The 27,439-nt window shown below is 39.0% G+C and overlaps 1 protein-coding gene and 2 long non-coding RNA genes across 4 annotated transcripts in view; 2 read left to right on the top strand and 1 right to left on the bottom strand.

Moving 5' to 3' along the window:
- Positions 1-27,439, top strand: part of DIP2 (disco-interacting protein 2) — a 142,839-nt gene that overhangs the window by 1,759 nt on the left and 113,641 nt on the right. The gene's annotated exons all lie outside the window — the stretch shown is intronic.
- Positions 6,677-8,446, bottom strand: LOC138131282 (uncharacterized). The gene is made up of 3 exons (XR_011159751.1): positions 8,199-8,446; positions 7,067-7,353; positions 6,677-6,989 (listed from the first exon to the last, which is right to left on the bottom strand). It is a non-coding gene; the product is annotated as an uncharacterized lncRNA (long non-coding RNA).
- Positions 14,401-22,445, top strand: LOC138139235 (uncharacterized). 2 transcript variants are annotated; one of them, XR_011162250.1, is made up of 3 exons: positions 14,401-14,791; positions 14,842-15,000; positions 15,121-22,445. It is a non-coding gene; the product is annotated as an uncharacterized lncRNA (long non-coding RNA). The 2 variants fall into 2 exon arrangements; XR_011162249.1 differs by having other exon boundaries at positions 14,404-14,791; positions 15,178-22,445.

Genomic DNA, 27,439 nt, shown 5'->3' with positions numbered 1-27,439 from the left:
GCACCACTTTAGCTCGTCACGTAGTGCATTAAAAATGCAAGTCTCGATCCGCAGGACGAGCTTAAGATTTACTTTATTATGATTTATTGCATGCACATAAATAACGTCGCCAGTGGTAAAGACAAGTTGTCTGCCGGGTCGATGCCTCATTTGCCGTTTTTGTCCCGGCTAGATTTTTTCCATTTTCAATGGGAATAAATCAGAATTGATGGCGCAGAAGAGGAGCGAGGCAAAAACTGAAATGCATTCTGCTGATGATGAGATTTTGAAAAAGTTCGTACGGGTTTTACAGCAGTAATTGTAAATGAAAATGAAACGGGAATGCGTTGCAGCGTCAAGGTCAGATTATCCCGATTGGAATCTGTTCGATAAGATTTCGCAGTCTAGGGTCCCGTTAATTGCCCTTCGGAGACCCAGGGAGTGTTGGGTGCGTGCGGCCCATCAGCACAGACTGTGACCACGAAACTTGCGCCTCCAATTTCGCGGATGATCGATATCGCTTCCTCAAGACCGAATCGATAATCTTGACGGTTCGTTAATCAATCGATCGTCTGGTGGTGCGGCCCCACCTGGAGATAAGATTCACATAAATTGGTGTTAATTATCGCCCCGGGACCGCGTCAGGTACAGCAGAGAGCGCCGCTTCATAATTTCCACTCTCTTTACAAATATGATTGGATTACGGTTAACGTCGCCGCTCCGGGGCCCCTCATCCTCATCCCTTTGAGCTCCTCCCCGGGAAAAAATAAATAAGCGTCTCCGTAAACAAGTTATTGCGAGATGAAAGCCGCCGCAACCGGAGCTCCGGATCGAATCGCCGGAATAAACAATTGTTGGGCCGTTTCACGAATAAAATGCTTTTTAAGCGGCCGCGTTCGTCATGCGGGATTCGCCGGGATTGTGTTCGGCGATTCGAAAATTGGATTGCATCCAGCGATATTTGTGGCCACCGAATGGTTCGCATCTTGCCGGAAAAAATGGGAACGTCGGAGTGTCCGAAACGGCACACCGAACTCTTCACGGAGTTGTACTTTCTCGCCGAGATTAACCTAAATCAAACAGTCAAACGCATTGTTGGGCGATAAGGAGATAAGAGTTAGTGGTGAGGGTTTTTTTTCCTGGCGTCCTGCGGTTCCCAGAAAAAAATTTATCTGCAGCGTACGTGGAACAATCAAACGTACTTACTTATCTTTTTGATGAATTTGCTCGGCGACTGCTAATTTTACGATCGATTTTTGAGAAGTCGCATTGTGTTGCCATTGCCAGATCATTTCAGGAGGCTTTTAGCGGATTCTGTCGCTGAGGTAATCTCGACCAACATCAAATTGCCCGTTCGATTCGATTCGCTTTATTATCTCTCCATTAATTTTTTTTCCGTTTTGTAAATGTCGAGACTCGGGGTCATTACAAAGATCGCAACGGCACAAATTGTTTCTTCGTCTGGAAGTGCGCCGCACTACACGTGAATCGAGTCACATCTTTTTGTTTGTTTAGTGCGTTGATAACACTATCTGAACAAAGGAGGATAAATAATTAACACAAGTTGGGCCCTGGATACGAGTACTCTGAGTAATGCCACATTTAACGAATGTGACGTGCAACGATGCGCAATCCCAGATCCGATCTAAAGTACTTTTTCTGATTGCATGTTACAAAATGGAAAAGCGACGTTTAAGCTTGACACGGTCAAATAACGCACGCTTTGTCATCATTTTATGTCCCTTTAATTTGCTCCCATTTTGTAATCCACGCCGTTATTTTCTTTTTGACTCTATTTATGCATCACCCTTGTCCTATTATTATTCGTTGCGTTTTTATGGTCTACTGTGGTGTTATCAAGTTGTAAAAGGTCCGATAGCGCAATCACAAATCTGGGGATCTAGGTCTGTCACGAAGGTGTCCCAGATGCGATCGGTGTCTTACACTGATAGCTTTCTAACACGCAAGCTTTTAGGACAAAATCAATTAGTCCTCAATAACACCAGTTTTTGATGTTGCTTTCCGTTTGTTTTGTTTGTGTTGCACTGGTTGTGTAATGCTCGTTCTTTTTAAGTGGTTCGATCAAGGACGAAGTGTCATTATTACTTTGAATCAACGAAATAATTTTTGTGTTGTTCGGTTTTGTAGATCAAAGCAATGGCGCAGACCGCGACGTTATCACGTTGATAGGAACGAACTGTTTCGTGGTGAAACTACGTCTTTCCCAAATAAAACTTAAATTTTCCGTCCCGTTCTCATCTTTCTTCGTCTTGGCTGGATGTCACGATATGGGAATTTTTACGTTTTATCGAGGTAGATTTAAATTGCGTTATCTGACGTGACGGATCGTTATGCATTTATGTACATGTGGTCTAGCTTTTTGACGCAACAGCTCAAATATAAAATTCGATAAGAAAATGATGCGACTACGTAAGTGGTTCTCCTAAAAAATTAACCTGCTGGGAAAGTGATAAGAACTAATCGAGGACCTGTGATAGCTTTATCACTACAAACACAACAATCATCATGGTTTTGATAAGTAAATGTTTTGAAAATTCTGAAAAAATTTCATAGATATGGTGGTATCTGTTTGTTGTAGAATATTTGCTTGCTTTCAATTAATTCTGTTCTGTTGTTATGTATGAATATGCAAGAAGATGCATGACTACGGTTAAATCATCGTAAGTAGAGGTGTTGGATTCTCTCATGGGCTGTGACCTGCGCGAAGGCGGAGCCATAAACCAGTGAAAAATCTCTAAATGAAAACTGAAAACATCGATTACTTTCAAATTCAAATATGTCATACAAATAGACGAGAGACAGAAGACGGAGATATGACTCATAGCCCATGAGAAAATCCAACACCTATAATAGCGTAACAATTGAACAGTGTTCGGCTTCACCAATCACGAGTTGTTATTCTATACGAAAAAGGAGAAAACGGTGTGTTGGTGTCAATATCTAGAGCAGACAGATCAATCAATAGCAAATATTTTGTCCCTTCGAGACCATTTGAGTTGGGCAGAGAGATTTTCTCGATGAAACGATTTTTTCCATTTTGATTTAAATTCTGCTACGCATTGTTTTGCGCTACACATGGCCAACATTTTTCCACAACTGTGAAAGACGCCTGCAGGAAGTTGGAAATTATTACGCGCTTACTATTTTTCAGCGAATTGTTTGTTTGTCTTTTCTGACCGCGAGTCTTGTAACGTTCGTAAAAACTGGTAGGTTTACACCATCAAACGGATGATTCAGCTGAAAAGAATCCTCCGCCAGTTGCGGAGGTCTTCTTCGAGTCGATGCATCATGACAGAAATGATCAATAGAAGAGGTTGCGGTCGTGGATGTCCCATCGATAAGCATAATCAAGCGTGCGTGTTGGCACAATGTAAAGTTCAAACTGCGTACAGTGGATCTGTTGTAAGAAATTATCTCGTCAAACACCCATTTTTCCGGTTTCGTCTATTATTAAACCTAGCGGAGATAGTGTGGGGCTTTTCTCGTTAATGAACTTTATTGGCGATAACCTCCCGATGCAAACAAGCGCGACGACGAAAACATTTCGTTCGTGATTTTCCAAGAGGACCAAGGGGATCTTGTGAAAAGAAACCCTTCACCGGCGTAATCCCCTTGGTGTTTGCGTTTCCGAGAGACCCCAAACATGCGAGTTAACAAGACGGCGGCGATAATTAGTTCGGAACCGAGTGCAGGGTTGAATTTCTTGAATAGTTGAGGGAAGAGCGACCGGTCCATCGATCCGGCTCCCCCTCGACATAATTTTTTAATTACATCCACTTGATCGATAATCGGTTTTATTCCGGGCTCGTGCCTCTCGCCGAAGGTTGTTCAATCCACCAACGTGTCGCACCCACGTCCACGTTGATAACGTCGTGCACTCTTATTTGTGCAGAACAATTCGATTTGGCGGAGGTGAAAGATTATTGCCAGTCGCGGCACGATTCCTGCTCGATCGGAATTCGCATCCCCAAGAGCTCCTGCAGCTTCGATTTGTTGTCGAGTGTTGTCGGATGGTCCTCGAAGAGGTCCAAAGCGACCCATTTGCCTACGCCTAAAACGGAATCCGTGTTTTACAAATCAACACATTCTGCAGCGGTGCAGACGTCAGAGAAAATCGAGGATTCGCCTCGGATAAAGTTGATAAATTGGAGCGCCAACTCGCTCATCGCTATTGTTGGTCTAATTCGTAATGGGACCAGAAGAATAGAAATGATTAAATGTCAATTGCACCAGCCGCACGATAACGTCACGCTTCGAGCATAATTTTGCTCAATTTATACGATTAGATTTTATGAGAGCGACGTTTTCGTTGTCCTGTCGACTCCATTTGTGAGTCGCGTTATTATTGGAAACTAATCGACAATTTCGGGGAAACCCCGTTAGTCAGTGTTGCTTTTGCGGCGTAGCCAACGCGACCGCGAAAATAAAATTGTCGCGCTCCAGGTGGGGTGGTGTGTTTTAACGGCGGCAGGTGGCCCCTCGACTCCCGCACGGAAATTGGTTTTTTCGCAGACGTAATCCCAGAAACGGCGTTTATTATTAAATAACCCTCGAAATCTGTCGTCCTGTCGCGGAGGTTAATAAAGCGGAATGGCGGCGGCGGGGGCGGTTGAAAAAAATATCGTTCAATTACACCAGGACGAGGGGGTAACAGGTGTTCCCAGGATTGTTGTGCGTGTCACCTCCAAACCGCCGGTTTTAGACCACACTAATTACAATAAATAATGGCTCGGGGCGGCTGGCTTCGTCCAACTAGAGACAACGAAATGTTGGGTCGTTGAAATAATTATAAATTCTTTGGGTTGGTGGAGCACGCGAGGCGGCGATACCGCGGGATTTTTTCGTTGGAACAATTTGGCGAAGTAATGACGAAACTGCACCGGCGGAAGTTGGTGAAAGAATTTTGCGACAACCACCGACAAAGCTGGAACGGTAGTTTGTTGTGTCACGGACTCGTGTTTTGCATGATAATTAATAAGTGAACTGTAATTTAGCGGTGCAAATCAGACGCATTTGTGTTTTAATTCGAATTGTCTTCGGTTGTTAGCAGAGTTAAATTGTCTCGTCTGGACTCGCCTTGATGAGGAGTTTATCTCGTTACGGTGTTCTGCATGGTGTCCTCTCCAAAACCGCGACTGTGTAATATTGGTTTAATTGATTCGACCGCAAATTAAGCATCTTGTTCGATCCGTGAATTAAATTTGTATTAACTGGAAATTAGTACCAGCAGGAGCACGATGCGAACGTGATTTAATTAGTTAATTAATGGCGCGATTTTAGCTAATGAAATAATCAAATTTGCGAAGCATTTAATTAGCAGCATGCTCGCGAATTTTTAGCGTTCGCGCAGTTAATCTAATTGTCTGCCGAATTACGAAAGCACAATTATTTACTCAATTGATGCATAATGTTGTTGTTATCGAAACTCGTAAATTGTTTAAGTCGACTAGGAGTAGGGGTTAAGTTGCTTCAAGTGTGAGGCAACACCAGTAGGAAGTAGCTCAAAATATTGTTAACATGTCAAATGTTATTTCTAAGCTGTTACAAGTGCCATTAAGATTAAATTGTTTATCGTGAACTCGTGTTTCTTTCGTTGTTGTTCTATTATCTTTTATTGTCTCGTTTCCTAACTAGATTCGAGCAGACAATGTAGATTGAGCTGCTGCGGATTGGTCACGAAAATTTATTTGGGAGGAATTATATTTTATGTATATAAATATTTTTTTATTTTTATTTTAACGAGGAGCCATCTCTTAAATGTTTGGTACTTTTAGTGTGTTTATATTCTGAGTATATGACACATCACCAAAGTAATAACATGTCCAGTCGAGTATGATTTGACATAGTTGGCTCTTTCAATGTAATTTTGCGAAAACGCAATGGTAATGTGTAATATCGTGGAAATTGAATGTGTGGTCGTAACTAGGGAAACATGCAGGTCTAAACAATGTTGATAACAGGTTTACTAATACGCATATTTATCTAGGCGAAATAAAATAAATAGCGGAACGCAATAAATACGTCATAAAATGTACGAACGAATTGATATCTTTTTTAGGATGTTTTGGGACGACTTTAGTTGGAATTTTTGTTTTATTTATGTGCGACTTATTCGAATGTTGTAAACAAGGAATTCGACAAAATTTTAACGAGTTTTGTTGAGATAAAAGAAAATTGGGTCGCTAGTGTGTTGGTTGTTAATGGAGTGACGATGTCGACGGAGGAGTTTTTGATAAAAGTTGTTGTGTTCTAATTGGCGAACGGTCGAAACAAAAAGGGGCTGGGTAAGGGGACGTTCAGACGACGGACGACCGATAATGATTAGTTGTTTTTGTGGGAAATGCGTCGTTTTAAAAAACTACAACAATGAAATGGCAACAAAGCTCCTCACCTGCTCATCAAAGAAGTTATTGTAATAATTGAAATTGATTTGTTAAAGTCCGTAACTTCTTCATAGACATTTTTTGATAAAAATGTATTCTCTAAGATTTGATGAGGTCTGCTCTGTTTTTGGACTGACAACTTCGCGACGTACTTCGATGGTTAGTCCAAAAAAGATCGAATTGTTATTAAATAAAGTATTGAGTGTTCAGTTGAAAAGTTCAACTAGCCTTTGAATTTTTCACAACATTGTGAGTATGTCTGGCAAAAGTTAGGTTAGGACCACGTTAAGAAGTGACATTTTCGACTACATTTATTTTATCTGTAATGTGAGTACCAGGTTATCAAAAATGTGTATAATTAGACCAGAACATGTCTCTGGTAACAGTGAATACAAAATACAAATACAAATCTTAATTTGACGAAAGTCGCAGCGATGCGTAATCCGTAATTTTTTTTTATGTTGAAAGCATTAAATACACACCAAGACATTATTGTCTACGTTGTCGACGAGGCAATTGCACAGATGTTCTTGGATAATCTGCTGGCTTCAATTCATGCACTGCTGACTCAATTGTTGGATAGATATTTTTGGTGCATTAATTAATCTGAAATTAAATTTAAAGTTAAATTCCACAGAAAACGAAACTCAACTCAAAAAGACAACTCGCAAAATACAACTGACATCTGTCAAAGAAGACATCATCCCTTTTAAGGCTTCTTCTTTCATCAAAAAGTCATAGCCAACTTGATGAACTTTTCATTTGAACACTCGTTACAATAGCTGATCAATTATTGCAATCTTACGGAATTGGATTGTAGTCTGTTGTAAAGTATCCGTATGGTTTTTGTTTTTGTACAGTTTTTCTCCAGCAGACGCATTGAGGTTTTGTAGAGTTTCTGATCAGCGTAGATATTAGTTTTCTTTAGAATGTGCAATAGCATTTCTTATGTAAAGGAACAACTAAAAATCTTATACAATGCGTCCGTAAAGTTCGGAATAAATTCCATAAAATTGTAAGTATTAATTTCTGAGAAAAATCCTCGAAGAGGTCAACTTTGTTTTTAAAAAGTGCATGTTATACAGTACGTTATTTAAGTTGACAGCTTGTCGTCTCCTAATAATGACGTCATCATTTTTTTTTAAATGACAACCCACACTTTTTTCATCTTTTTCTGGTAGATCTTCTTAGTATTTAAACGACTAATGAAAAAAATTGATACCCTTACATAACAATTTTTTTGAGAAAATGACAAATTTTACTTAAAAAATTTAACTTAATTTTTAATGTAAAAATTTTAATTGACTTGAAACAAAATCAAACAAACATCTCAGGTTAATAATAAAATTTAACGCAAATGTTGAAATTGCCTCCCGCAAACTATTTGGCACTCACCGACATTTTGTACACTGCGCTCAATAATGTCAGCGCTTATTTGTTCCGTTTCAGTGCAAATTCTCTACCGCAAATCGTTCTAAATTGCTTGGTCTATTAAAATAAACCTTCCGTTGTAACTAAATCTATTGAAAAAAAAATTAAAGTTAAAAATTAAATTAATTTTTTTGAGGTAAAATTTGTCATTTTCTCAAAAAAATTGTTAAGTAAGATGTCATTTTTTTTCATTGATCGTTTAGCTAGTACGAAGGCGTACCAGAAAAATAAGAAAAAAATGAGGGTTGTCATTTAAAAAAATAATTAATTACGTCATAATTAGGAGATGAAAAGCTGTCAATATAAGCAAAGTACTGAACAATATGCATTTTTTAAAAGCAAAGTTGACCTGTTCAAGGATTTTTCTCAGAAATGAATACTTACAGTTTTATCGAATTTATTCCGAACTTTACGGACGCATTGTATGTATTAAATTCCATTGATTCCCTTTCAGTCAGATTTTTTTTATCTTGGTGGTGGTGGTAGTGAATTCTTAGGATTGCTAAATACGACCAGGAAGGTGATTAACATCACTCAAAACTTTCTATCACTATCAGGAGACTCTTCTGATGGACCTAGCTACAATATCACTTTTTTTAAAGATATGCACGGTAATTCGCATTCACAACAATAAAAAATAAAATTCAAAAGTCGAACTGGTTTTAAAAGTTTATGCTGAACATAGATAATATTTCCTGGATGTAAAAAGATGACACATAATTTTAAGTAGATTCTAGATTAGATTGGATCAAGGTTTTTATTTAACTGGATTACATTGATGTTTTCGTTTTTTTACAAATCGTTAGATATTATAGCCGAGGCAAATAAAAAAAAATACATCATGCAATAGTGTTTTTATGTGACTCAGATGGCTTAAGTTATACGATTCACAAAATCAACAAAGCGGGATTTTGCGTTTTTACAGCCTAGTGTAGTATAGTTAAACTTGAATTTTGGTAGTACCGCACGTTGTGAATAACGGTTTGAATATTCCAATATCTAGAAACCTGAGGGTTCACATAACTCTTCAATAAGAATGAATTAACAGAAAAATTATCCGTATGGCAAAATATTTTTTAGATACATTTTACAATGCAAAACAGAACGTATATGACAGCCTTGGCGCTTTACTGATCTTTATGGTTGTACATCTCGGGCCGTCAGGGTCAAATGAAGAGAGTATAGGTGATTTTTTTCAGTTCAGTTTCTCACAGATGAGGTAAAACACTGGAAAATATCAGTTTTAACACAGGCTAACAATTTTTTTTTGTGCTGCGTACCAATTCTAACACGGAGGATTTACTGGAAAAATTTTGTCACAGCTAGAAACGTGTACATGTAAAAACAGTGTTTATTTTTTTAGCGGTTTGCGGTAAGACTTTCTCGACAAAAATGTGCCAACGCTACGAATGCAGTCCATAAAATTTTGCACAATAATAGGCGAAAAAAATCAAATTGAAATCCTACGTGCTCGAAATCCATTTTCACACTGATAAAAGTTGATTGTTGCAGTTAAATAAAAAATCGACAATACAGTTTTGAGTTTTGTAATCCTGATAAGAAATTAATTGAGAGTTTGGTGGTCGGACACGAGTCGATGTTTCAAGTTTATAATAAACTTTTAACGGTTCCAGTTGGTTTTTCAAGAATTACACTTGAAAACCTTCTACCGCATTTCTTAGACCAATTGACCTCTATTAAAGATGTAACCAAGGATCCTAACGATCACTCTCCCGACATTTATCAATTTTAATGCATCGTTTTAATACAGAGTGGGGTATGATAATGAGCCATTGTAACTTTCCAGGGTGGGTGTACGTGGCCAACGTTCACCTCCTCACATGAAATGTTTAAATTAATTTTTCAAACAAAAAAAAAATTCCGGGTTCGTCGCCGGTGAGCTTTTTGTTTTAATTGGATTCGCCCACGGCACGCTCCCGACATAATTACGTCAGACATTAAAATTTCGTCTTTCTGTTGTGAAAACGTGCGTTCGAAAGACGACCAAGTGGTCGGCTAAATTTACAACCGTTAAAAAAAGAATTGCGTCCCTTGTTTGTTACGACGTCGGCTCAACTATCGCCGGACGATATTTTACTTTACAAGTGTCGTGGAAGTAATTACAGCGAACAGCAGGAAACGGCACGCATCACTTGCGACGTGTGTATACTCCTGAGGGAGCTTATTACTTGCTACTTGTTGTTACGGTGCACATGTGAGTGTACTTAACATAATTACAACATTTTCATGTGGGTCCGTGTAAAGACCTCTTGCACGCAGGAAAATAAACCTACTTAAGACGGCGTGCTATCACACATAAATAGAATTTAATGGTCGTTTACTCTGTCAAATTGGACTGAACGGATCCGATGAAAGGGCGATTCATCTCCCGGTGATAAATTAATCCGATTTTTTCCATTCAAGACGCTATTTAAACCTGAACCGAGACCGGTACGCTTCTTTGTCCGGTGAGAATTTAAACTATGCTGGAAATGTTCTCGTTGTCTTATTTCCTTCGCACCTGCAGAATGACCGCTCGCGTTGACGTATCCTGCCAGCAGGATTCAGCTTTTCTGCGAGCGTCGCCATCTACCGACGAGAGTCTTCGCAAGTGTCGGTAAACTAGTTCACAGTTGGTGTCTGTGTTGCCGGCCCGAGTAGTTCACTCGGAGTCGAGTAGGTGGCGCGGCGATCTCGGATCTCTAGCACCATGGTGCTAAGCGTTGCTGCTCTGGAACCACCAACACTTTTCTTATTTTTGATATTTTTTTTGATCAGTTCCGATTGCAAATTGTACTGGTTGTGTTGCATTCTCCTGCTCAAAGCGGATTTAGTTGAAGGAGGCGGGGTTGCTTCGGCTCTTCTTGTGTGCACAGTATTTATCTACGTGTGTGACGTTCCGATCAGTTTTTGCAGATTTCAACCGTAAATCTTCTGGAACGTTGTGTACGTGGACAGGCTGTCGACAATGCCAGGTCCGGGCTCTGATCTGATACCACCAAACAAAGCCGAACCGAAAAAATCATAACGACAGTGATAACTCGCCGGTGCCTTATCGTCACAGGACATCTCACGAGCATTTTGAAAAACGATCGTCTCGAAACGAACAGCAAGCCTCATGTAAATTACATAGTGGCTGGGTATTGATTTCTGTTTGTGGAACTAACTTCTCTGTCGTTATTTAGACGTATTTGCTATTCAGATTAAGTTCGCTGTGGGGCTGTTTATGTGCTCTCTCGCTGTTTCCACTCAAATAATTCCTGTAATTCTAGTCGTGTGTCACTGGTTTTATTTCAGAATAGGAACTGGTGTTTACCTTTAATGAGCGCACCAAGAGTCCGTCCACTTTTCCGACCAACATTATCGCAAACCGTGACGGTTGTGCTATAGCTTTCCAATGGGTTCGGCGCCCAAGTTTCGTCCGAATGAAATTTTTATTTCTTATTCAGGTCTCGTTTCATAATTCAGTCGCAGATCGAAGACGAGCTTAAATTTGTTTCCAACAATAAGTATGGATTTCCAAATTTCATGCATTCAGTCTGGAGGAAGGCTTTTAAGTGTGTAAACACAGCAGGAAATGAAATTGTTTTTACTGCGGAAAGCAGCCAGCGAGTCAACATTCGAAGAGCGTGTTTACTACGAAATGGGGGAATGCATGAATTTTTTATTGAATTAATAGCGAAGTTTCTGTTTGTTAATTGTTGGATTCGACTTCTGTGCTGGGTACGCGGCGCTCAGTTTTTGTTTGTTGGAAAATAGACGAAATGGTTATTCGGATAAAAAAGCTTAAATAGGTTGACAGGATTATCCAATCAAAATCTATGCCACAGAAAATACGAGGTGCAGAGGGGAGTTCCTACAAAAGTTTTGTTTTTATGCCATAGCGACATGTATTTAACTATTTATTGACAGTGAAGTAAATTTTACTTGTTGATTTTATAATAATTACACATTTTCGGTTGCACAAAAATTGTTGTGGACACTTTGGCCGCGAAATCCTTTAACATCCTCCAGATTGTGTTACTCGGCCACAAGCGGGGCCTCGGCGACAATTTTTCTCGTACGTTAAAGAATGATTTCGCGGCCTTCATATACAAACAACTATTAATTTTAGTTGTTATTTATCATTGTCAATTTAATGTGCACTTTATTTCAATGAAAACCATATTATTAATCAAATAAAAAAAGGTGTTCCGATTAATTAACATGAGGAATTAAAATTTGGTTTAAAAATTGGAGAACATTGAAGAATTACATTTTTTTTAGAATTCGTATATTAACTACCTACATCAGATTGTTAATAAGTAAATTACTCAAATAGAACAACCCATTAATTTAACAATGAAGTTTTATATTTAAATTTTTAATTAACAGTTATTAATTAGAATTTCCCATCTGGTACGGATGTTTGTTCAGGAAAATTACTCTTTCTCACAATTTCAATACTTCTTGAAATCTGTGATCCAGTGAAAATTTGTCGTTTTAAAAGAATAAAACTAGACGATTGCTTTATTAATTAAGTCAATAAAAAATCCGTTCTACTCTCAAAACAGAAATAAATAAAAACTAAGCGACTTGAAATGTTTAAAAAGAAATTAAAATTGATGTTACTATATATACCGGGTGTTCCCGTGAAAAGTTCGGATGCATTTATTTCTGGTGCCCTCACTTTGCCTCACCAGTCACCCTGCATTTTAATAGGATTAGTGACGCATTATGAAAGACCACATCTTGTTTAATAAATATACAGGGTGTCCCCAAAAAAGAAGACGAGTCCATAACTCCCTTATTTATAGGAGGATTTTAACTACATATTTATACACCAAATTACATAAATGGTTGCGAATAGGCTAGAAAAGGGCCTAATAAATTTATGTATAACCCCAAGGGCTTCAATGGTAAACTGTCAAAATATTTTTTTTCAAATGCGAACACATACTTTTTTAAAAATTATTCTGATAGAGATTTTTATTCTGAAAACAACAATGTATCACAAGTATACACTTACATAACAAAAATACAAAAAAACGCAATGCATTTTGATAGCTTCTCCCTTGGTGCTCATCATTTGTTTCAAAAGTTAGTGTTATTTTTTTTATACGAGGTTATACTTGTGATACATTGTTGTTTTCAGAATAAAAATCTCTATCAGAATTAAAAAAAAGTAGGTATGTGTTGAATTTTTTTTTGACAGTTTAACCTTGAAGCCCTTAGGGCTATACGTGAATTTAGTAGACCATCTTGTAGCCTATTCACAACCAGTTAATCTGGTGCATAGATAATTAAAATTGTCGTCTTCTTTTTTAGGGACACCTGCATATCTGGAAAAAGCGTGATGAGTTTTCTCGGCTTCGCCTCGTGCCTGAAACCTAGTTTTCGCGCTGTAAAATATCCCTACCGTACTCTAACTATTTCGTATGAGCTGACTGTCATCTTAAAATTTCAACATTTGTAACATTAACGACGTCAGAAATAAATCCATCCGAACTTTTCGTGCTGATTCGCGGTATAAATGACAAAGAGAAATAATCAAAAATAAAGAAAAGTAACAGTAGCAGATGTGGTTTGGAAGCAGTTAAAAGTGAGAGTAAATGAATATTTTTTATAATTTATAAAAACAGTTAAAGATACGAGTATTTATAAATTTATTAAATATTTATGTAAAAATAAGAAACATAGGAAACGTTTTATGCATTTTCTATTTTTGGTCAGTGTCAGTCCCTGGACCCAGATATCTTGCATGTGGACCCGAAGAAGTTGTAGGCAGGAAGGAATGAATTAATCAACGTTGTACACCAACCACATTCCATTTGTTTTAGGCGACAAACTGACAAGGAAACATTAACATTAGTTTCTTCTAAACAGTATGTCGTAACCATTGTCGTGTCGGGTTGCGCATTAACTTGTTGAAAAAGTGTTTCGTCCTTACGAATGCAATTATTGCAACAGCACCAAACACCCGATCAATCACATTTAAGAAAGCAAATGTGTACCAAATATCCACGACGAAAAAAACCCGCTTAAGCAACACAAACTTTTGTAGTGCGCTTTTTTGAAGCACACCCATCAACTCATGTAAAAACATTACTTAAACATTTTGCAACGAAACAATTTCGCTTTTTCGATCTCGATAAGGATCGCACCGCAGTTCTGTTAATGAAGTGGACGTAATCTTTGCAGTTTTGTGCGGACTCCAAAGCGATTTTTTATTTTTTGGGAGCGAACGTGGTAATTGCGGGGTCTAAGTTATGCGTCACTTTTATTTATTGTTGATTTTATGGGCCGGTCCGCGCAAAAATGTAAAATCTGGATAAGCAAGGTCGACTCGTTTTCTTAAATAATGTCGAATGCATCGGGACGAAATAACATATCTGACGTTTTTTTGAATAGACCGCGAGGGAAATAAAAACACACGTAAATAACAATCGAGGTTCTACGTTGACATATTGCGGCCATAGGAAGTCGATGAATTTGATGTCGAATGAAATACACTCCCGAATAAAATTGTCTTCGCCGCGCCGGTCCAGCCGGCAGCTCCATTTCAGTGAATTTTTTTCCGGAGGGGGTGAAACTCGTCCGGAATTGGAAATCTCCAATTACGAAAATGATCACGTAGAGGTTGGAAAAGATGCAAAATGCATATTAAGTGCATAGATGCATATTTTCTCTGTTTTTTATAAATGCATATGTAATATAAATTGCTGCATATTCAAGGCGTTTTTGTCTCTTTTTTCCGAAATTTACCAAAGGGATGTTTCCATTTCGTATTTATGCAGGTAGAAGAACGTCTAAATCTTTACAGGTAAACTTAGGTAAATTGCTTCCCAGAACGACAGAGGTAGTTTTTCCAAGAGAAGAGTTTCTTCGAACAAGGGTCGAATTGTCTCGCACTCGAATTTACCCCATGCGGTTAATTATTTCGAAAAATGAGGGTTTTAAGTGCCTTTCACCTAACTGTTTTGCCATTTTCTGGAAAGGTGGAATAACTATCAGATAAATAATTCTCACACTTTGAAATTTTCTTCAGTTCTTACCGTTCATTCAAACGCGTTAGTTTACCAAGAGTGCTAAAATGCCGAAGCAAGTAACAGACAAAAACAACCTACTAAAGAGATGGATCGCCGACAGAAATTACTTGAAAATAATTGACTCGTGTCATATTTTTTGCACCGTCTGTGAAAAAAGGGTAAGTTTACCATTATTTTATACATAATATAATTTTATTCAACAACAATACAAATATTCTTTAATATTTATAGTTCCTTTTTATCCAAAAAAAAATGGTAATTTTTTATGTTTTTCACAGATTACTTGCGATAAAAAGTTTCAAGTGGATCAACATTTGGGAACTAAAATTCATAAGGAAAAGAAGCAAACCCCCAACACATTGGTTCAACAGTTGTTTACAAATAATCAAGCAGTGAAAAATTCCCCTCAGGAATCAATTAGCATATATTCAAAGTAATTTTGTTTGTATTGCAGATGCAATAACAAATTTAGAAACTAAAGGCGATTCATTGCATAAATCTATTTCTATTGTAAATGGAACAAAAGAAAAAATTTCTAAATTAGAGGGGTCAGTTAATGTAAAAAATAAGTTTTGTTCCATTATAGAAAAAAATGTGGGCTTTCAAAAATTAAACGAAATTAGTGAGGTTATAAATGGTAACTTTTCAACTGAGTTAGATTTGGAACCACATTTCATCAGCAAATTTAAATTCGCTCCTATAACATCTTGCGATGTTGAAAGAGTATTTTCGACTTACAAATATATTTTAAGTGACCGCAGACAATCTCTAACAGTTGATAATATAGAGAAATATTTAGTAATTTATTGTTTCAATAGGAATAGTGACTAATGTTTATAAATTAAAATTAAATGTATGTATTAATTATTAAATTATTATAACATTAAAGTAATAAAACTGTTGTTAGTTTATATTGTGTATATTAATTACTAATTAATAATTACGTTTAAGTTTGTAAATAAACATATGTAAATATATAAATAACAAGAAACTGTTTTGATTTTTATCGTGTGTGATCAGCGAAAAAGACCAATTAACGGCATATTTCAATGCATAAATGCATATATAAATACATATTTTCTCTCTTTTTAGTGCATACTTGCATGCATATTTTGGCCATTTTTTAGTGCATATTTTCCAACCTCTAAATTGATCAGTCTCACCCCAATCGCGTTTTGCCAACAAAAATGATCGTGGGTGGTGTCGCCTCGGCGCGACAGGAGTTAATTAGGTCTTGAACGTGATACCCCAGGTAAACAACGTCGTGTGGAAGAAGATTGTTGATTTTGGAGAATTCGGGAAAGTTCGGAGCCAGAAGCGCCTTATTAAATCCGAGTGGAGTTAATTTCCCCCTTATTAAATTTCACATCCAGACTTTTAATCCGACGTGTGTTGCTGCACCGGGAAGTCTCCTCCCAAAAGGACGAAAAACCATCATCGTTTTCCGCGTATCGGCTGAAATATAATCGCATTACAACACGGAAAGCGGCGATACGACCGTGCGAAATGGTTTTTGGTCTTTCGTTTTTTGTTTCTGGCGGAGCTTTTTATATTCTTCATTTCCATTTTTACTTCCTCAATTAACTCGGAATTGGGTTTATCACACTTCATTTGGGTGGCGTCGTTCATTATACGTTTTTCGTTTTGTGTTTGCTACGAATGTTGGAGATTAATGGAATGCGATGACGGTTTCATGTATTATAACGTGTGAACCTTTTTGTCGCACGGAAAGGGTATAAATTTTGGTTTTTGTCGTTTGTGCGGCCAACAAATGATAGTGATTTCCATTTTTAGTCGACGCTTGTATTGTCCCACATTTTTTTCTTCTCTTTACCAAATCCATATTTACAGGCTCTGGTTTCTTTTTCGGTTCGCCTTTTGTGCACGGCCGTTCGTAACGACACGAAAAATGCAAAAATTGTGTAATCTCATCGAGGCGGAGTCGAGTTCGTCACGAATTCTTTTATTCCGTTGGTGAGGTTGCGACATAATCTGGAATACACCGAGTCTAATTACGATGTTAATTCATCTCTTGCAGAGAGGAGTTGCTAAACGCGGCCTACCTGGTCTCGAATTAATTCTTTCGGCGTGTGCAGTTCCTCATTAATGTTAACGATCAATTATTCCTATAAAAATTGATTATGTGCAAATTTGTTACGTTCGTTCACATTAAGAATCGTCCTTTTTCGTTGCATAATCGCCCGTGTTTAGCATTTAATTGACACCATTTTCAATTATCTGATCAAGGACAAAACACTTTTCTAATTAGACGTGCCATTGTCTCTGTCTTTGCTTTTTGTCCCGTCTAGTCCTGTCGTAATTTCATTTCGCATTTAACCAATTGTGACGTTGAATAATAAGCTGCAAGAAACGAAACGAAGAACGTTTTGGCGAAATGTAATTTTGTGTGGAGGAGACACAATAAAAATTTCGATATTTCTTTAGAAATCCTTTGTTCGATTGCAACAACTCCTCCCGAGTTTAATTTTTTTTTAGAGTGTGTCGTAAAGGTGGGCCACGTAAGTGGCAAAAAAACGAAACAGTCACGAAGAAAAGAAATTTGAAACGCGAACAAATGTAAATTGAAATATTTTTGTCTAGAGAGGTGAAGGGCATTATGAGACTAGAAATCAGGCAAAAAATTTTGTTGAATAAATCATGACCAAAAGGTCGGGATGGGAATACGGAATTAGTGACGGGGAGGAAATTTATAACAAAATTCTTGCAGCAGTTTCGATAAAAATTGTTGCGGGCGAGACAAATAAAAATAGGACACGTGGAGTATAGTGAGGGTTGGGAATTTTTTATTGTTTTTATAAGATGGTGACAAACGGCCAACGAGAACTCCGACGCACCTCGTTCTTTGATAAATCTAAATTTATGTAAGAAAAAATGAACTTTGAACTTTTACCAAATTGAATAATATGGTATTCGGGAGCAGGCGTGGAAGGAAGGTAAACGCAATATCGGAGAAATTACACAAGATTTGACTTGCTTAAAAAGGAAAATGTGGACCTGCTACATTTTCAGCCATGTGTGAAACGAGTTACTACCAGCAGAGTGTTTAGTTAAATTAGTCCTGTTGTGAAGAGGACAGTTGTACAATTTTCTGGTTGGATTTGAATAACAGGGGAAATACTTGACATCGTTTAAAAAAGAGTATTGTTTCTTTGTTGAAATTCACTTTTTTTTAACGGCCCAGGAGTAGCGATAGAAGCCTTTCTTTGGCTTTTGTAACAAACTTCTTTTGATGTGGATTTTACCCAATACCAGGTTGTGAAAGATGAAATTTGAAAGAGTGAAAATTGTATGGCATTTAAAATTTATGGAAAACGTCAAGAGAAAAGTAAGCGTAAAACTAAGTTTATCTAAGAAAAAAGTTGAACTTTGACCTTTTGAATGAGGGGTATGGAACGTACAAGCAGGTGTGAAGAATTGGTAAAAGCAATTTGGAAGTATTTATCGATGCAGGTACTTGAAAAAGTGTAAACCGGGCAGTGCATGGCAAAAGTAACAAATTGTGATTTTTCTGAAAGAAGAAGTTGGTATTATGTCAAGTGATTTTTCTATAATTGTAAGAAAACGAACGAATAAAATTTGCGTGTCATCTAAGTTTGTTAAATGTCAGTAAAAAGATATACATATCTTAAAACTTGAAAGAGTACCATTTCTTGTTCGGTAAATTTGTAGATATGTATAAGAAATTAAAAAAAAAACTTTTATAAAATTAATTACATGTAAGTATGAAATTCAGTTCTAAAAGTGGTTGGTACTAAGTACAGTAAAGTACCGAGGCTTTGAATGAAGAAATTGGTAGAAATATTGGATTTTCTCCTGGGCTGTGACCTTGGAAATATCTGCGCGAAGGCGGAGCGATAAACCAGTGAAACATCAGTAAATGAAAACCGAAAACGTCTACTACTTTACATGCAAATAGACGAGAGAGAGACGACACTAACGTAACGAATGACGATGTTTTCCGGTCGGTTTGTAGCGCCTAGTTGAGACCGATATCCGTCGTTTGCGCAGATATGACTCATAGCCCATGAGAAAATCCAACACGTATACCAATCGAATGCTTTTTAGAAGAAAGTAAATCATGAAGCGATAACATTTGGTTGAAAAGAAGTTTGGTCAAAGGAAACATTTGAAATCCTGAAAGAGGATTAAGAAGATGTGGGAAGAAATGTGAAAAGTACTATTGGAAGAAATACTCTTGCAAGTACCAAACTCATAATCATAACTTTCAACATGTGGACATTTTTTGAAAGACGAGGAGCATTTCTTTTTCTAATTAAAAAAGAGAAAACTAAAAAGAGAGAGTAGAGGAATAAATAGTATCCACAACTGTATAGTAGCGTAGTTGGGATTTGAATTGCAAAAGTAATATTTGACATCTTGAAAGTACCAGTGTCTTCGTTGAAGTTGACATTTTTTTAATGTAAAGAAATAAAGATCTGTCTTTCTGAGGTATTTTAATGTAATCACGCTAGTCTTCGACGGATAGAGTTGGAAATAGGAAATTAAGCACAAGAGAAAGTAGAGGGAAATGCAAGGGCAAAAACTCCAATATTTATGTACTTTATTCTTTAATAAGTTTAAATTTATTTAAGGAGAAATTGAAATTTTGCTTAATTTGGAAAGCGCGAAAAGAAAAGCTGAAAGTAATATCGGGAAAATTACTGCAGGGAATTACTTAAAATGGAAGATCGCGCAATGTCTAACGAAAGCAGGAAAGTACAAAGTTTCATCAAAATTTAAGTCTGCGGTAGGAGGGGTTGCATTAATGGCTCTCGTATTAAATTCTGATTAGAACAGGTCTTGAAAGATGGAAAGATAACATCTGGTTACTACAGTCTCTTGGATTTAAATAACAAAAGAAACCTGAAATCTTGAAAGAGTACCATGTTCTTTGTTGAAACCGAAACGCTTTATTCAAGAGAGGATTGTGGAACGGAGACGCAATAGAAATCTTTCTTTGATTTTTTTACAATCCACCCTTCGATGTGTATTTTAATGACGCGCTTTACAACACGAGGTGCAGCAGCAATAAAGGATTATACCATTCCTCACCGCTTGTGTAGGCCAGTGTCAGCTGCAGGAAGTAGGCGATAGATCGAAATCAATTTCGCCCCAGGTACATTGTTACCTCTGTGTGACAAATTCCGAAGTTGCAACTTGAGCCAACTATTAAAAGAAGATTAGGGCGAAGGGGCACAAAATACGTAAATCCTAGCATCGTTTAGTCGAACCGAGCTGGAAGTTTCGTCATAATACGACAGAATTCTGAAGTTGATGGGCTTTGTTTATAAAACTTGTCGATTCGGCGAGAGTTCATTGTTTGCTTTGTTGGTGAATTAGATCGGTCCATTAAACCTCCTCCAGCTGTCATCCCTCCGCCTCATCTTCGCCGTAACGGCAATTAGCGAGTTGATTTTTGCGGAGTATCGTTCACACCTTTGTTTCTGAACGGTCCAGCAACAGTATGTAAATGGTTGGCGCCTTTTCACCAACCCACGTCTCTCCTCGACCGACGTGCATAACAATTAACGGCTTTTATAATTTGATTTGTAATGCAAACACTTTTCGAACGTTCTCGCTTCCTGCATCCGCGAAAGGGAGAGGCCCGTAATGCGCCGCCCCGGGACCAAACAAAGACGCCAATAAATAACGGTTATCGACTGTTGGAGAAGACGAAGTGAGTCTAGGTGTCCGGGAAGAGCTCCCCCGTCTCTCGGGATTGTCAAGATAGCACCCTCCTTTCTGTGATGTATCTGATCGTCGTAATCTTCGGAAGAAGGGAAGGGAGGCCCTAATGTGTATCCGGTTTTGATGTGATTCCAATTAAACAACGAAATTACCGGATTACTGGTTAGACCCAATTTAGTAACTCCCCAGCCGATAGATAAACAATTATTTAGGCGAGTTAATAGAATATTGGGCAAGGTATAAGAGCCATTTAATAACGAGGAGGTCTGTTGCGAAAATCGTGTCTTTGAGTCTATCCATGTCGAGGATTGCGCCACCCAGCACTCATTATGAATGTTTACATTGTTAATATCAAATGTGTTCGCCTGGAATCGACATCGGTCCACATACCTGACACACTTTCGTGGTGGTTTTTTTCTCTTTTGTCTGAAACCTGCAGGTGGAATTCCAGGGTGAAATTGAATCGAGAAAATTGAGCATTATCTCTGTACACAATGGCTTCATTAACCTTCCAGGATAAAAGAACTGTGAAATTAAACGTGTAAAAGGAAATGGGCACAATTAGATTAGCTCCTGGGACAAGGAAACGACTTGTTTGTTTTCATTGTGGATAAGTTCCATAGGTCCTGTTGAAAATTTCAAATTAGGACGGTATATCACCGAACAAGGACGCCCCGTAATGGATTCGTCAGTTAATCGTTTTCTGCCGGAATTTACGAGGTTGTAGTTTGGAAACGTATCTTTCAAGGATTCGAAAAGGAAGCGATTACAACGAAGCGTTTTTATGACAGTGCACTACGAACAGCGCAGGTCCTAGCGGAGCCCCCGCTTCCACTAATTGCAAGTAATGTGAAGTTTCGCTACTAATTGTTGCTTTGGAATTGCTTCCACAGGACATTTTTTCCTCGACCAAAACTGATCCGTCCAATTAAAACAGTCGTGACCACATTTTATGGACATTCTGGGAAAACTGGTTAAAAATCGACCGCTTTATCTTTCTTATTTTGTCGGAATTTTTGGTTTGAACTTATTGGGAGTCGGAGCTCGTTATGGAAATTGTTTGCTTTAATTAAATTCTAGGAGCACGAGTTCTTAATTATTTTTTGTCGCTCTAATGATGTGGTTTAATGTGAAATTTTACATTTAACTGCGTACGCCACCGATGACCTTGATATCGCACCATTTCGGGTGACGCCAATTAACCATCTAAATTATCACCTCTTGCAGGAACCGAAACCATCCACCACCCGCTCTCGCCAAGGTATTGGCAGAACCGGTCGAAAAATTCGAAATTACATAATTTCGGAAAGATTGCTAATAAAATGGCAATTTTAATTAATTTGAATTTAAAAACGAGTCGACAGGTAAACAATTTTAATCGATTAAAATAAAAAAAAGTTGGAATTACGTTGTCACAACCAGAAAAGTTTCTTGGTAACGCATTGCTAATTTAAAAGTTTGAAAACATAACCTAGATAATGAAGAGTTTTTGTCGGGTTCTTAACTGTTACGTAAAGTTCACACAAAACAAAATCAAGCACAATGCGTTTTTGCGTTTGTATTATTTCGCCTTAAGAAATTGCATAAATTTATTTGTAGTTTTTAAGTTGATACGTGCAGTTGTTGACACGTGACAAGTCGTTTGATCGTTTCACGTGTAATTTATTTATTTATTTGAGCGACTAGTGGGTCACTAACCCCGGAACCATTACAAACATCGCCAGAAAATTTCCGTCCGAATATGAAAATTTCGTGATTCGTACTGGAGATTGAGTAATAAATTAGCAACGTTTTATCTCTTTTGTGATAAACCACCTTACGAAATTGTAGCAGGTACGCGGTCGCATTTCGCGCTCATTTGCATATTTTTGCAATAATCAAGTGAAAACGGAAGTTCGACAAAAAGCAACGTTCGGTCTTGCACAAACTTCGCGTTTTGTCGCGTTTTGTTTTTCTTTATCTCGAACGCGATGGAAATAATTTTTTACGAAATGAGTGCGAGAGAGACATTTTTCGCGCCTGAGCGAATTATTTGAGGCACGAGCGACGAAGGAGCGAGTGCTTCATTTGCGCGAATGTGGCGAATACGTCTTCTCGCATTGTACAATATTTTTTGAAACGAACATTATGTCTGATTTGTCGTATACCCTTGGTGAATAGGATGACGCTTGTCGATGCCATTACCAAACTGTCAATCGAGTTAATAGCGATTTATTTTCACTCTTTTGAAATTTTCATCATCCCAATTGGAGACTTTATTATTATCAAGTGAAATTATTTTCAGGATGCTCAAAAAGCATTTGCACTAGTGCGTGAACGTCGATTTCCCGCATTAGTTCTTCAAAATGACCTGCGACCGCACAGTAGTGCGCGAACATCGATTTCGCGCACTACTATGCGGTTGCGAAATGTCATTTTGAAGGTAGTGAATTCAAAAAAATTTGATTGATCGGCGGCGGCGGTCCGGCACCGTGAAAATCCTGCAGAAAATCGTGTAGATCTGAAAGCGCGTGTGGTTTCGTAATAATAATTAAAAATTTCACAGCTGGAAAGTCGAGATAACGAGAATGGGAAAAATTATACGAGCGGCCGTAAGTCATAACAGCGGTCATGTATTGCGGATGACCTCGCGAAAACCCCGACCGTTGTGCATTTTATTTACGCATCGTAATCACTTTTATGACGTTATCTGATGTACCTTTCGCAGTAAAGCATAAAGCCGGACTCATCGCCATAACAATAAACCAATATTAAAATGCCCCAGGTATAAGGAGAGCGCACTCAAACTCGACGACTGGGCGATCTGTTTATTGGCGATTAATTAAATCGCCCCCGACAAATGGGCCGTTTGTTGCGAAAAATATTAATAACGAGGGTCGTAGTGTCGTTATTAAATATTTAATTAACGTCAAAAGATATCTTGTAATGTGGTTAACTGACCCAATTATGCTTGATTAATAGTGTCACCATCGTCTGTCTAGACGCTCAACGCGAGTTTATTAAATTTGCTTCGGAAAAGCGCCCCGACTGTCGTCTAGAAAGTGCAGCAATTTGTCGGAAATTATCCTCGGAATTAATCATGCAGGATATGCAATCGTCCGAAAAATATTCGCACCGATTTGTCAACGTCCCCGGGGTGCAGCAGCACAACTGCAGCGTTTCAAATTTATTCAGCCGTTGGAAACAAAGGGCGCTAAGCGTGCTGTCGAACGGTGAATATTTGCCAGGATTATGTTTGCAGGACGCTATTTTTCAGTCGAATTAAAACGGGATCGCAGCGTTGTTGCATAGTTGCGTGTTTTTGTCGAGTATCGTGTCGGATCACCGAGCACATTTGTTCCCATTTAGGTCCTGCAAACCGGAAACGCGACGCCCAGAATTAGTCCGGTTGTTGCGGGGTGTCGTCGCGGGTCCGTCAATTTGCAAGTGCACCTGACGAAGAGGTCCGCTCACCGCCTCCGGAACAGGAGCAGCTGGAGAGCACGATTAAAAATTGAAACGTTATCTCGGCTCGACTCCGGCATTAAATCCGGTAAACGTAGAGCAGATTGCTGCAATAAAGCCGGATTATTTATCGAGTTGACTTGACGGGAACTGTCCATAAACTCTCCTGTACATTAACTAATGATTGTCGACGGTCCTGCGGATTGTGTTCGTTTAATGTACTCGATCCGACAGGAATGAATCAGTGTCGTTTTGGAATCTGATTTGTTCGGAGGTCGTTAATTGCGGGTCGTTGTGACCGCCCCCGATCGAGACAAGTGGAACAACATCCGACGACTCTCCTCTTCTCCACTTACTTTCGTTGGACGGACATCTGGCGCACCGCAACATTTTTTTAAGCCGGCGATTAGCGAAGAAACTGCTCTCGTTTTCGCGATTGTGCTCTTTAATGTCATTTTAATAAGTCCATTGTGCGGGGAATTTCTCCGTTTAGGGGGAAAGCGCCGGCGATTTTATCGAGATGTATCGTTGCTGGGCACTAACAAAAAGTGACTGATAATCGCGCGGTTCCACCTAATTCCGTTAAAACTTTTACCGAGCCGCAGTCTCCGGAGTAAAACAATAAAAATTCCCCGGGAAATTGCGCCGACCCAATTTCACAGAGATGGTTTTACGCCGACCAAAACAAATTCGGAATATTTTTCGAGGAGCGATCAATATGCATATTGGATCCTTGTGGATTTCCGAGCCGGACGGGACCTTTATCTCGCCGTTATTGCCCTCCGTTATCTTTATACGACACTTTCTCGACAGAATGGTCGTACGAATTGCACAACGTCCATTAAATTAAATAATTTATTACCTTGTGCTGGGTCGCAGCGAAAACGACCAAATCGCGTTCGCGTGTGCGACTCCAAATACGTCCTGCCCATACAAGGACCGATGGAATTGTCGTCTGGCATCGCACCAGCAGCTACTGGACGCGACGAACCAATTTTTGGAGGCGAGCTTCTGGCCTGATCTGGCGTCGAAGTCTCCGACGAAGAGCGGTTCGGACGGTGCTCGTTGGATAAACAGAAGTGAAGAACCGCGTCGAGGAGGAATTTTCAAGAGGTCGGACCACCGGTCGTGGTCGTAAAATTTTCCGTGGATAATATCGTTATAATAATGGCAAGGGTGTAAATAATAAAAATGGGATTATCACGCACACACAGGCGAGCCGTGTAAGAGTAAAAGGAGGCATTTAATGATAGGTACCAGCATGCAACAACGCATGTCTAGATAATAAATCAGTAATTTCCATGTAACTGCGCCCAGTCTGCTCTTCTCCGCCAAAACGACAACTCAACGTTATTTCATACATTTTATACACTCGGATCGCCTCCAACACTCACGTTTTCTCGTCTAGACTGCACAAAGAGCGCCTATATTTGCGCATCCAGATCGCTGACAACCTTAATAAATTTTTGCAGCATGTCGGCAACCATGCAAATCACATGTGCCTCATGCATATACAAGCAGCTTCCTAAGGGGCCAGACAAGTTGCCCCTATAAAAAAGAACGCACCGCTGGGGGCGGTGTCGTCTTAATAAAGATTTTTTTCGCATTGTCGAGGGGTGGAAGTGTCCTCCCACCCAGACGGTGCCGGTGGAAAGGGGTGACGAGGATAATTTATTCTGCGGTGGTGTTCCCAGAGCGTTTACCGCGTTTGTTGTTTTCGGGATCTAGTCTGAGCACTGTCTCGCTCCGAGATTTATTCTTTTAATCAAGTCGAAATTAAATTGCGTTAGTTAGCAAAAACGCAATTTTAAATTATAATGCCGACTTGGAGTTTCGTTATTTATTCCGAACAGCTGTCGACAATTTCACTTAGTTTTATGGACGGCATTACGCAGATTAGGACGAGCCGCACCTATTCCATCAGGAGTTGTGCACCACGACGCCCCATGTATCTCGCCGTAGGATTATCATCATGTCCTCTGATTTGTTGCCGTAATATATTCCGTTTATGATTCGAGATACGGCTCTGCGGTTTTTACACCTCTTTTGATTTGATTTGCAGGAAGAGACCGGGACCGAACTCTATACCTATAGCTTTGTGCGTCAAGTCGTAAAATTAGCCCCGACGAGGTGGTTCCTCATATTGTCAGATGTATGAGCCGAATCTGGCTCGGTGTCGACACATTTCGTGGTGCAAGAGATGAAAGCCGAAGACGTATTGTTGGTTTCGTTGATCTACATAAATGTGGAATAAATTACCGAAATTAGCATTTTCGTTCGTTCGTCAGCTGAGCAGGTGCAAGTTTCGATGCACGAACTCCAGCTTGAACTCGCTTCCTGTTTGCAAGTTCGATGCGGCTTCCTGCGATTCCGGAGTTGTTGCAGGATTAACTCGCGAATAAATTCGGGATTGCCTGGCTTTTTTTTCTTAAATTAAATTCGCAGCCGAGACGCGGAGAGCGTAAAATGCGGCCTGACCGGTCTCATCACGCCATAAGGACGTTTCTTTATTGAGGCATTCATTTTAATAAAGTTGTCAGCGTCGGCATCCCAGCCCCGATCAAATGTAACGAAGACACACCTCCACTTTGTCCAGAGCTGAGCCTTCTGATTCGGCGTCGAGGCCGCTTTGTTCCCATCCTGCCGGTCAAAATCGAGAGATTTTGGGTTTCGCAGGAAAATCAAGCCTCTCCTCCGGCCTTTGCGGTCGACGACCTTCATTTTGAACATGTGGTCGATGATTTTACGGGCGGCTCTCGCGAACTGTTTATTTTCGAAGGGTACGCGCAGGAGTGACAGCTCCTGCGAGTCGTACGTTTTAATTAAAAATTAACTCTTTCGAGGAGTTGGCGGGGGGCGTTGACCGGAGCTTTTATTGCGGCTCAATTTTGCGCTCAAATTATTCCTTTTCGTGGTTAACGGTGAAGCTATTTTTCCACTCACGAATCAGTTTTGTCTATGTGTGGCCGGTCGGGACGGCAACTTCTAGGTAATTTAATTACAATTCTGGTGTGCGCAAATGTTTGCCATCGCCGAACGGTTAACGCGATTACATATTTAATTGCTCAGAAATTGTTTAATTCAAATTGAAGCGGCTTATTTCGTTTTGTTGTTTGTTTCTTCTTTTTGGACGCCCTGGTCAAATTAATGCAGCCAATTTGGCGAACGCTCGCTAAGCCGAATGGAAAAGTCGTCCAAACTGGATTTTCCTAATAGATTTGGCTGTTTAGTCGGAATGGATTTTCTTTAATAACCTGCGCGCTTTACGACCCCTATTTTTCACGATTATTGCTTTCACACGTTATGTCGTAATTCAGCTCGAGTACTCTCTTTTTCTGTTCTTGTTTGTTATCGCCGGTTGTATTTCACGAGCTGCCAGAAATCTTGTTGCCAAGATAACGATAATTTCTAAGGTAAATTGTTATTAATTAGTATAATTACGGA

This window comes from Tenebrio molitor, chromosome 1 (genome assembly GCF_963966145.1).
Source record: "Tenebrio molitor chromosome 1, icTenMoli1.1, whole genome shotgun sequence".
NCBI lineage: Eukaryota > Metazoa > Arthropoda > Insecta > Coleoptera > Tenebrionidae > Tenebrio > Tenebrio molitor.
Note: the sequence above shows the minus strand (reverse complement) of the source record. Positions and strands in the feature narration are given on the sequence as shown.